This window comes from Ipomoea triloba, chromosome 8 (genome assembly GCF_003576645.1).
Source record: "Ipomoea triloba cultivar NCNSP0323 chromosome 8, ASM357664v1".
Lineage (NCBI taxonomy): Eukaryota > Viridiplantae > Streptophyta > Magnoliopsida > Solanales > Convolvulaceae > Ipomoea > Ipomoea triloba.
Genome location: NC_044923.1, coordinates 17179580 through 17192956, shown reverse-complemented (window position 1 = coordinate 17192956; position 13377 = coordinate 17179580).

Below are 13377 nucleotides of genomic sequence, written 5' to 3'. Positions count from 1 at the left end.
TTTTTTTTTTTTTTTTTTAAATAGTCTTCTTTTTAATTTTTTTTTTAAATATTTAAATAAATTTTAAAAATTATATTTTCTAAAGGGTAATTATCACATCAACATATACTTTAGAAAACATGCCCCTTTTACTCCAATTGCACGATTTTAGTTTGTTTAGGAAGTCAATTGCAAATTTTTTTGAATTAAACAGCTTAATTATATTTTGTATGTAATAGTGGCTAATTTAACAATTATTCTAAAAAATAAAAATAAAATAGAAATAAATAATAGTAATACGGTGTATATGAATGAATATTAATAATAGAGTGTACATAGGATGGTATGTGAGATATATTCCTTTTGCATGGCCTCTTCTATTAGTCTACAACTACCTTATCCCTTGTTTGTTTGGCATTTCCGTTGGCTACCTTCCCAACAACTTGACTTATTTTGGACCTATCTGCCCATCCATGTTTCCTTTTCTTTATATTATTTTCCTTAAAATCATTTTGCCAATATTTTATCAAGGAAAATATTCTTTAGAAGTCTATAATTAGTTTTCTTCTCCTAAAAGATAGAATTCTCAACCCAAGAGATCCCCACACTCAGGTCCAACAGAGTATTATGGAGGATGTAAATCACGGTGACTTAAATACTCAACAACATGACTAAATGTCGGTGCGCACAAGGAATCTACCCACTTTAAACATAATCATATCCGATCTCCATACTGTCCTTGTCGAAATTTGAATTTTAATCTTTTTTCTTAAATATTATCTATTAAACCAGTAAGCGGCTAAGCCTGTGTGGGCCTATAATCAATTTTCTAGTAGTGTGTTTAGGACAGTGTCACTTTCATTTTGTTTTCATCCTGACAATTTTAATTAATGAAATCTGTCCATTGGTTGAGGACATTGCTTTCACGACTATCCAACATTATTCTTCGACAAATGATATTATAAATCATGACTAACATTATAAGATAGATTATTGATAAATATTTTTTTTAATATCAAATCTTCAATTTTAATGTATTTAAAGTTTATTTTTAAATAGTAACTAAAAATAAACCTTCATAAAATGAAATTCTAACATAATAAAAATAAGCATTTATTAGTATATTAAAAATAAAGATATAAAAATAAACATGTATGTCACTAGTCCACATTGTGTAATGTGAACACGGTATATAATATACGAATCAACATTTTTCAACATTGTAATGTGGAGTCCTATTAATTTTGTTCAATGAGTTAATTCCATTTTTGGTCTTAGATTTATAGGTGACAATTCACTTTTAGTCCTTTTTTATTAGAATACCCTCATTTGGTCCTAGTATTATTGTGGCATGACCAATTTTAGTCCTCCAGCAACAAAATCGTTGAAATATCGTTAAATACAAAGACATTTTAATCTTTTTTATACAAAGTATGTTAAATCGCTATATTTTTTATATTTATTTTTTTTAAAACATTCATAATTGAATACCGAAATGCCATTGTATTTAACGATATTTACACTGATTTGTTGATAAAGGACCAAAATTGGTCATGCCACAATAATACTAGGACCAAAAGTGGATGTTCTAATAAAAATAGACTAAAAGTAGATTGTCACCTATAAATCTAGGACTAAAAATGGAATTAACTCTTTGTTCGATCGTTATTTATTATTTTGTGAAAGTGAGATAAAGGACGGAATCAGAAATTTCATCCAGTGGAGATATTTTGGAAGGAAAAAATTAATCAAGTAGGGCAACCTCTTGACCTCTACTACATAGAACACATACATACTTAACCATCGCTAGCTACTTTATCTTATATATATATATAGACACACACACAAGGGCTCTTTATATTTAAGGGGTGAGGTGTGGTTGGGGGGGGGGGGGGGGGGCGTGGCAACTGCTTCCACGGTCACCATACTAGCTCCGAGTGAGGTCATTTTTTAATGTAAATTAAAGCTATTTAGATGTAGAGAGAAATGGTGAGTTTATTACAATATAATGATATAATAGTAGAACCACTTTTGAAAATGAAATAATAAACTTATCCTTTTATTTATTTTGTTGTTTAATCATCAATTAAGATTAAATATGACAAAAGAATAGGACTATTATTAAATCGGAAAATACTATTATAATTGGAGACTACTATTAAAAATAACCACTAATTATATAATCTATAAATTCAATGTATTATGACATTTTTGCATGACAGTAAAGTGTTGCTTTTAATCACATGGTACTTTTAATTGTATTATTGAATTAGATCTGATCACGTTTTGCTGTGTAACTGTATTTGGAGATTTTTTTTTTTTAATTAGAAATGTACTTTTTTTCATTTTTTATCTAAAATTTTTAAAATAATATTGTATGGTACAATATCATATCATATTTCAATATACTCCGTGCATGTATACGGTATATCACATGATAAACAATCCTTATACAATGGACCAGGGTTCACGGTTCTTTTCTTTTTTTTTTTCTTTTTCTTTTGAGTGACTCGAACCTACCCCTTCCATACGCAAGTGCAACTTTAGATGCCACTAGACCACAAGGTAATTACAATTTGTGTTGTGAAATTCTGTGCATATGAACACAAATTATGTACCTAAATTAAACTTGAAAAAAAGTAAATATATAGCATGTGTATGTGTCTCGTGTTGTGATTTTTTGTGTCTTGTGTTATGAAATTTTGTATCTTACAAATATAAATTTTGTACCTTGTAATTTCGATCTAGGGTTCATAATACTATGTGGACCCTAGTCCATGACATAAATTGCCCATGATAAATTGGTTGGCTTGAATTGGTTGCAGGCCAAACAGGGTAACATAGTATGGAAATAAATAATTAATACTCCGTAATTTCTTTTTGGAAGAGATAACCTCTTCGTTAGATCTCAAGATTTCCCTTCCTGCCGGCGGTAATTAAATTTCAATATCATTTTGCAGAGATTGGAGTGTTCGAAAAATGGCTTATCAACCAAAGTTTAACTTGCAGGGGTAATAGCTCATTCCCAGGAACAATGTTCCTGGGAATACAAATGCTTACCAAATAACGGAATAGGCTATTACTGGGAATGCTATGCCATTCCCTGCCTATTCCGTGAACCAAACACCCCGTAAGTGTTTGGTAAATAACTTTTGACTTAACTTATTGATGCCAATAAGTTGAAAATGAAAAAGCTCCTTTGAGTAGTTTATTGATATCGGGTTATTATTACATTTTTCTTTTAAATGTCTAATTTACCCTTAATAGTTATTAGTTATTGTGATTTTTTTATTTATCAATTTTAATTCAAATTTACATTATTAATATAATCAGAATCGCCTACGAGGCTAAAACCCGACATCTAAATTGACTCTTTGTCTAACACACAAACAAAAAAGTTTCTAGATCTACCCCTGCACTTATTTATTGCACGTTGGGAGATGTCATATTTGTTAAGGGATTTATTTGGTTGAATAGCTTGTCACATTGCTTGTGTGATTATTTGATAGGAGTGAATGTATTACAATTATCCTTGTATTGGTTAGAAATATGGAAACAATTTTTTTTTTTTTTTGAAATCAATATGGAAACAATTCATTTCCCTTTGTTTGTTCTCTATTAGAATTTGATTCTCTATTACAATTTCAACCAATTGATGTTAACTATTTGTACAAGTGTATAATACAACAAAAAATCATAGTTTAATGAAAAATGTTCATTCAGTTGTTGTTTATTACCGTGTATAAACTAAACATCTTTCAACCAAAAAGAAAAAAATTAAGATTGTGTTGTAATTTGGCTTGTCGATTAGCTCAGTTCTCGTGTGGTGATTGCCCGGTAATTGCTTGGAGATTATGTATATGATAATATAGTGTAGAGAAAAGGGAAAAAGGAGAAGAAGAACAATAACACAAGATCACAAGAGCTCATCCATTCATTAAGCAATCCATATCAATATATACACATTTCACAACCTTTCATTTCCTTTAACATAAACAATGAAATAATGGAAGGCAAATGGAGAGTCCTAAGATTTAATGGCCATCAAATAAAACATTTATAACACTCCCCCTTGGCCATTAAATAACTATACTCATGCCTCGTTAAAAACCTCGCTAGAAAAACCCTGTGGGAAAAACCTAGACGAGGAAAAGAGTACATGCAGTATAAAAGATGTGTTGCATCGGTTGCCTCATTAAAAACCTTAGCCTAATAAAAACTCAATGGGGAAAAAAATTAGCTAAGGGAAAAAGAGTACAACCATAGGCCTTCCGGGCGTCATCTTCGAGATTTTAAAGGTCTCCAAGACCATCTATTCATTTATACTTTTAGCGTTTATCGCTCCCCCTGAAGACAACAATCTTCCAAGCCTTCGCATCCCGATTTTATAAACAAATTTCTCAAATATGGATGTTGGCAGGGATTTAGTGAACAAATCTACTAGATTTTCACTAGAGCGAACCTTTTCAATGAGTATCTCACCACTCTTCTGGAGTTCATGTGGGTAAAAGAATTTAGGAGCAATATGTTTGGTAAGGCCTCCTTTAACGTACCCACTACTCATCTGTGCAACACATGCCGCATTGTCCTCATATAGGACAGTGGGGGAATCAACTTTGCTCATTGTACCACATGAGCTATGGATATGCTGTATCAATGACCTCAACCATACACATTCACGTGAGGTTTCATATAAAGCAATTATTTCCGAGTGATTAGATGAGGTAACAACTAATGTCTACTTAACGGACCTCCAAGATATAGCAGTATCTCCACAAAGGAAAACATAACCAGTCTGAGATTTAGTATTATGAGGGTCAGACATATAACCAGCGTCTGAATATCCCATCAATGTAATGTCCTGGTTATTTCCAAAATAAAGACCAAGGTCTTTTGTCCCTTGGAGATATCTAAAGATATGCTTTACTCCACTCCAATGTCTTCTGGTTGGGGAGGCACTAAATCTAGCAAGTAAGTTCACTGAGAAAGCAATATTAGGTCTAGTGCAATTAGCCAGATAAAGCAAGGCTTCAATAGCACTCAGGTAAGGAACTTCAGGTCCTAGTATGTTTTCACTATCCTCCTTAGGTCTAAATGAGTCTTTGTTCGCTTCAAAGGACCGGACTACCATGGGAGTGCTAAGGGGATGAGATTTGTCCATATAGAATTTCTCCAATAATTTATTAACATAGTTAGCTTGGTGAATAAAAATTTCACTTGGGAGATGCTCGATCTGCAGGCCGAGGCAAAACTTGGTTTTTCCCAAGTCTTTCATTTCAAATTTTGCCTTTAAGTATGAACACGCTTCTATAATATCTTTGTTTGTCCCAATAATGTTCATATCATCGACATAGACAGATATAATACAAAAACCATTAGATGACTTCTTGATGAATATACAAGGACAAATATCATTTTTCACATATCCCTTCTTCAGGAGGAATTCACTCAAATGATTATACCACATTCTACCCGATTGCTTCAAGCCATATAATGACCTTTGAAGTTTGATGCTATACATGTTTCGATTTTTCCCTCTTGTATTGGGATTTTGAATACCTTCGGGTATTTTCATGTATATATCAGCATCTAGTGACCCATAAAGGTAAGCTGTCACTACATCCATCAACTGCATATCTAATTTCATGTTTACTGCTAGTGATATTAAATAGCGGAATGAAATTCCATCAATAACAGGAGAATATGTCTGTTCAAAATCAATTCCGGGTCTCTGCGTGAACCCTTGAGCTACCAATCTCGCTTTATATCTAACCACCTCATTGTTTTCATTCCTCTTCCGTACGAATACCCACTTAGATCCTACTGGGATCACATCTTTTGGGGTAAGTACGGTGGGACCAAACACTTTTCTTTTATTAAGCGAGTTAAGCTCTACCTCAATTGCCTCTTTCTACTTCAACCAGTCAGGGCGCTTCTGGCACTCTGTTATTGATTTTGGTTCTGGATCCAGATTATTATGTGGAATATTACAGGCAACTGCATAGGCAAATGTATCGTCGACGACTATTAAATCTCTGTTATATGTTTCTCCTGTATCAACAAAATTTATGGCAGTTTCTATATTGATATCAACCAGATCATTATCATTTCCCAAAATATTCTGATCTGGATGTTCCGCATTCCTAGTGTTCATATTATTTAGAGCACGTGCAGGTTCACTGGGTTCCCCATCTTCAGGACGGCTAAGATTTTTCTAGAGTGACTGAGATATTTTACCAATTCTTGTTTTCCGCGGATTTAAATCTTTTGCACCAACTGGTCTCCCGCGCTTCTGGCGATGAGGAGTGTTAGTGTGCATACCTGATCCCTTGGGGACTTCTACTCTCGAAGGAGCATTTACAGCAGGGATATGGGACCTGGTCACTCCTGTATTATCAGTAAAAGCATCTGGCAGGTTATTTGCTAAATTTTGCAAATTAATAATTTTCTGAACTTCCAGTTCAGTTTGACTAGTACGTGTGTCTAGGTACTGAAGATCTTTTTCATCCCATGAGATTTCTCGGCATTTCGTTAAATAAGGGCTTTTATCTCCCCCTAATGCCGGGAAATGATCTTCATCAAAAATGCAGTCAGCGTACCTCGCAGTAAACTGATCTCCTGTCATGGGCTCTAGGTATTTAATAATGGAGGGAGATTCATAACCAACATATATACCTAGTTTTCATTGGGGGCCCATGGAGGTACGGTTTGTAGGTGGTATGGGGGTATAGACTGCACACCCGAATACACGCAGATGGGAAATAGTGGGTTCTACACCACGTAGTAGTTGCAAGGGGGAATAATCATGATATGCAGTGGGTCGGATTTGTATTAAAGCTACAGCATGCAATACTGCATGTCCCCAACAAGAAACTGGTAAACCGGACTTTTGCAATAATGGTCTAGCAATCAATTTAATATGCTTAATCAGAGATTCAGCTAGACCATTCTGAGTATGGACATAAGGTACAGGATGCTCCACTTTGATGCCCAAGGCCATACAATAATCATTGAAAGCCGTTGATGTGAATTCTCCAGCATTATCCATTCTTATTGATTTAATTGGATAATCTGGGAATTGGGCATTTAACTCTATAATTTTAGCAATAAATTTTGCGAAAGCTTTGTTCCTCGTGGACAATAGACTAACATGAGTCCAACGAGTGGAAGCATCAATAAGGACCATAAAATATCTAAATGGCCCAGAAGGTGGACTAATTGGTCCACAAATATCGCCTTGCAATCTTTGCAGAAAAATAGGCGACTCATGTTCAACCTTAGTACGCGACGGGCGTACAATATATTTACCTTTCGCACAAGCAACACATGTAAACATATTTGGCGAAAGTACATGAGATCTTAAAAGGTTATGGCCAGCAGAATTAGATATGATCCGACCCATCATATTCTGCCCAGGATGACCGAGACGGTCATGCCACAACTGAAAAGAATGTGGATTTTTTAGTTTCATGGTTAATGCAACACATGAATTATTGGGTTGAATATAGGTATAATATAACCCTGAAGATAAGGAGGCAAGTTCCTCAACCTCTCGCTTTTTACCAGAGATCAACTGAGTCATGATTAAGAACTCATCATTGTTCTTAGTCTTGGTTTCGATATGAAAACCATTTGATCGAATATCCCTGAAACTCAGCAAGGTTCGTTTAGATTGGGGATACAACAAAGCATTTTCAATTAGTAACTCTGTACCCTTAGGGAGGATGATGGATGCTCTTCTGGAGCCCACTATTTGTACCTCATCATTAGTAATGGTAGTAATATTACTACTTGATTTGTTCAAGGTACGAAAAAAGCTCCTATCAGTAAGGATAGTGTGTGTGGTTGCACTATCCACCAAACACAATGTTGGTTCATGCTCCATTGTGTGGACAATAATTTTGTAATGCTGTAAGATCTGAGAGGTAAAAACCAAAAGAAAATCAGGTCAAATAAGTGATCATGATGAGTAACTTCTTTTAAAAAGTAAGATCCTTCTAGGAAGTAAAACTCGAGAAGTAAAGGAATTCCTTTAGGAAAGTAGGGAACCTTCGAAAGGTGCCCTCAGAAAAATTTCTTCCGAAGGTAACTTTAGGAAGACTACTAACTTTTACCTACCGGTTAGAGAGCTGAACGATCACTTTAGAAGGTAACTTCTCAGACAGTGGCTATTCATTATTTACTTAATTATCAAATTCGCACAAAAAAATTAGTAAGTAAAGAGTAAAAAACGAACCATCCATCATGATAAAATAGAAAAACATAGATGCTAAGTCATGAAAATGATAAAAAAAAACATAGGTTCATAACCCACAAACATAAACAAATCACTCCTGATCACCAAAGTCATCAAGCTCATATTTTAGAAGGTCATCGTCATCATCATTCATCACTGCATTTGCTTCAGGCAAATTAGTATTAGTATGATGAGATTCTCTTCCTGACGGCTGCTTATCATTTTTTTTGCACCATTTTGTATGCTTCAACCAGATGCTTTGGTGTGCGGCACGTACGAGACCAGTGCCCCTCACACCCACACCGATAGCAAATTTGTGACCTCGATGAACCTTGATCACTCCGTTTCTTATCTTGGGCCCGGGAGTCATTGCCGCCTTTGCCTCTACCACTTCGGTTGTTTCGACCGTGACTTCTACCACGACCCCCTCCTTGACCCCTTCTAGAATTACTTCCCTAGGCAATATGATGTGCTTCAGGCACTGGTGCAGACCCAACCGATCGTGCGTTATGGTTTTTCATCAACAACTGGTTGTGCTTCTCGGCCACAAGAAGTGCATATATAATCTCAGAATGCTTTTCATAATTCTTTGCCCTGTACTGCTACTGGAGTACAAGGTTACTCGCATGAAAAGTAGATAGGGTCTTTTCAATTAAATCTTTCTCTGAAACTTCTTGTTTGCAGAGCTTTAGTTGCGAGACTATTTTGTGAAGCGCCGAATTGTAATCAATTACTGACTTATAGTCTTGAAACCTAAGATTAAGCCAGTCAAATTGGGCTTGAGGGAGTACAATTGATGACTGCTGGTCAAAACGGTCCTTCAGGGACTTCCATAATGCAAAAGGGTCCTTTTCAGTCAGGTATTCATTTTTCAGGTCGTGGTTCAAGTGGTGACGTAAGAAAATGAGAGCCTGCGCCTTCTGGGCGTCAGTACACTGTGACATAGCAACAATGGTTTGGCTCAACTCTTTAGACGCGAGATGAATCTCGATGTCTAGGGCCCAAGTTAAATAGTTGCCCCCGTCAAGTGAGAGCTCAGTAAATTCTCGTTTAGTGATAGATGACATGATCTACAAAAACATATTATCCATGCAGTCATTTTGGATGCATTTCCCCAAAAGAACATAAAAGCCAATAATGGGAATAATGCAAAAAGCATTGTCTCTCTATTACGTATACAAATATTACACACATATATATTAACTCGTATATATATGTTGACGAACAAAAATATATATGCACGTATGTATACATCCAAAATATCACACCCGAATATACAAACATGCATATACAAAATTATTTACATTTATATGTATATATAAGTACGAATATATAAAATTGCAGAATGAAAAGTTTTATACATATATCATTATATACATACATAATGCGCAACATATATCATTATATACATACATAATGCGCAACAACAATATTACAGGAAAATAAATCATGCGTAGCAACATGTATCCTTTTTCCTTTTCCTCTAATAAACAAAAGAAAAATATATGCATACGTAATATGAAATTGTAAAGATGAAAAGGGATGTATATATACTGTGGTTTGCTAAACTAAAAATTGGAATATGGATATTCTAACACTAACACCATATATTAAAGCAAAGATGAAGCAGAAGGAAACACATCGATAGAAAAAATACATCCAATATAAATTCATTATCAAACAGCCAGGGTCTCATGAAAAATTTAGACAAAGGCATAGGAATAAATAATAAGAGTCTTAAGAGACCAGTATCGTTCACCGGAGATATAGAACACTCGTGCTGATAACGTGTTGTAATTTGGCTTGTCGATTAGCTCAGTTCTCGTGTGGTGATTGCCCGGTAATTGCTTGGAGATTATGTATATGATAATATAGTGTAGAGAAAAGGGAAAAAGGAGAAGAAGAACAATAACACAAGATCACAAGAGCTCATCCATTCATTAAGCAATCCATATCAATATATACACATTTCACAACCTTTCATTTCCTTTAACATAAACAATGAAATAATGGAAGGCAAATGGAGAGTCCTAAGATTTAATGGCCATCAAATAAAACATTTATAACAGATTGTAAAATTATCAAATTATTTCAACAGTTATTACCATCAATTAAATGAAAATTCAATGATAATATATGGAAAAATGTGTCATTGTTAACAAAATTGCGAGTCTAAATATAATTAAATTAAAAGTCAAAAATTAAATATAACAGTATCATAATAATCGTAAGTTTGAATAGAATATTTAACCATTATTTTCTTGTTTAAGTTATAAATAAAGTAATTAATGTCATCTCCATAAGGGTCGGAGCACAACTTTAAATCTTTCTTTAGAAAAACTCCAACCTTATTCTTATGCAATCAATTAAGTAAAGATGGCATCTAAATCAGCATAGATCTAAAGTTTTATAAGATGCTCTACCAAATTAGTACTAGTATTAAACATTATATCTATAAAAGTAATTACTTTGTTAAAAATTCCTCCTTTAATTTACTTTCTTCTGCATCATGGAATATGTGGAAAATAAGTAAATGATGCCAATCTATGATTCTATATTAAGTATTTGTTCTACCTTAATATGTTGTTAGCTAGCTGTTTAATAATTCTAATAAGATTGAAACACACACTAAAAAGTGTAATAGATTTAATGGTTTGGTCGTATCTTGAAATAAAGAAAGTATACCAATGGTAATTCTTGTGGCAGTGAACAAATGTCTAGCATATGTGTGCAGTTGAGTTATCATGATTTACATCCTCCCAAATGCTTTGTTGGACAGGGCCGTGGGGGGCCCTTGGGGTTGGGCCAGGGATTCAACTTTGGGAGAAGAAGATTAAGTGTTTAGCACTATGTCAAAATTAAGCTATACCTAGTAGTGAATGTTTTTTTTTTTTCTTTATAATTGCAAAGCAATCAGTGTCATGTTTCGATGGCAGGATACTAGACTCAGCCCTTTAAAATTTCTGCCAACAACTATATTGTAACCAATGGTATTAAGACTCTCTTCTTTTTTATTGGGCAGGGCCGGTGAAGGGGTCATGCATGTCTAGTACCCGGTGGCTGAGGGATTGTTGGACGGAGGCCAGTAAAGCCCCTAAAGGCCAAATCCAGCACCCAACATGTCTCAAACAATGTGATGACGGTTTATAAGTAAGGAAATAAGTTGTGCATTCGTTACTTGCTATAGCTTTTGGCATGAGTGCTAAGCGCTTGATCCTAACGAGTAGTAATCAAAACCATGTCACAATAATTAATGGTGAGTGATAAGCGCTTGATCCTAACATTTATTTTATTCTCGCCAACCTCTTTAAAAGAATATATTGATTTAAGACATTATATTTATTGTTTAGTACATTCGCTAATTATATATTTCTGATTTTATCCATTATAAACGAGGGTATTTATTCAAATAATTTAATTTTGATATCTACTATACTAATAAGAGCCAAAGAGAGTTAGGCCTAAAATGGGTAGAAAAAATGGCGGTCAAATTATTTAATCAAATGGATGGTTCAAATTAATTATTTAATCAAATAGATGGTTAAAATAATTCAGATTAATATTATTAATAGAGATTACCTAATTTAACCTCACTTTTATGATTATCCGTTAAGTTTTCCATTAAATATTCTCTTCTCCGTTAATATTCCGTTAACTTTTAACTTACCCATTAATTTCTATAAGAAAGATCTTAGGTTCGAACCTCATCTCAATCAAATTTGACATAATTAAGTTTCTCACTCTATTTACTCTTATTAAATTAAATAAATTAGTAGCTACAACAAAAAATGATACATATGTATTTCTTTAATTTAGAATTATGTGTCTACAATACCTTTATTTGAAAAAATTATTCATTATCAAAAAATTAAATTAAATAAGAGAAATAATTTCATTAGTTATATTGTCTTTATTTTCTCTCATGCAAAAATTCTTTATATTCAAATTTATCAATTGATAATCATTACATTGTCCATTATCTTATTTTTACAATATCTTGTAATTAAATATCAAAGTTATAGTACAAAATAATGTTATATATTTATTTACCAAGTATTTTATTAATACTATGAAAAAAAATTTTAAAATAATTTGAAGCTAATTATATTAACTACTTGGGGATTGGTTGACAAAGAGAGTATTCAAATAACCCAACAAATTGAAGCGGAATCGCTCTATTTTACTCTTATTGAATTAAATAAATTAGTAGTTACACCAAAAAATGATACATATGTATTTTTTTAATACCATGAAAAAAATAAAAAAGAATAGCTTGAAACTTGGGGAATTTGTTGACAATAAAAGTACTCAAATAATCCATTACCCAGCAAATTGAAGCGAGAAACTACCTTTTAATATCTTTGGAATATATAATATTTTAAATTTTTAAATTTTTATTAATTTATTTAATCTTTTTTCTTAAACTAGGGATTTCTTTATCTACAATAACTCATTCAACAATAATGGTTGAACCAAATAAACCCCAACACATAAAGGAAAGTCCATAGCTCCTATATCATAATTTCATTGCATGACGTTGTCATCTATGCTACCAACAATAACCGAATTGCAAATAACACACTACCAACAAAAAGGAAGAGAACAAATAGTAAAAATGAAGACAATGACAATGTTACTCAAAAAGAGAATTAAGAACACTTAGAAAAATTCAAATGAAAAGTAGTATTTATTTAGACTATCATTTTTAGACCAAATATTTAGACTATCGATTTTACAAGGTTGCAAACATTTATTTTAGTAATAATTATAATGAATTTTCTATATTATCTTGGATTCATATACTTTGAGTTAGATATTTAAATAAAAAAAATTCGACATTCAATTACCCATGTATAAACTTCTCCTATATAATCTTGCATTGATATACTTTCAAATATTTATTTAAATATAAACATTGGGCATTAATCCATACGCGCAATGCGCGTATAAAACTAGTAATATATATAATCGTTAAACAAAACCTTCCAAATAAAGAATTTATTGTTAGATTTTTTTTTAAAGTACTATTGACTCTGTTGGAGTTAATTTAATAAAAGAAATGATGGATATTGATAAAATTGATCTATATCTATTTATAAAATTTATAATTATAAATTCAATAATCATTTTATTTATAAAAAAAAAATCAAGTTTAATGACAA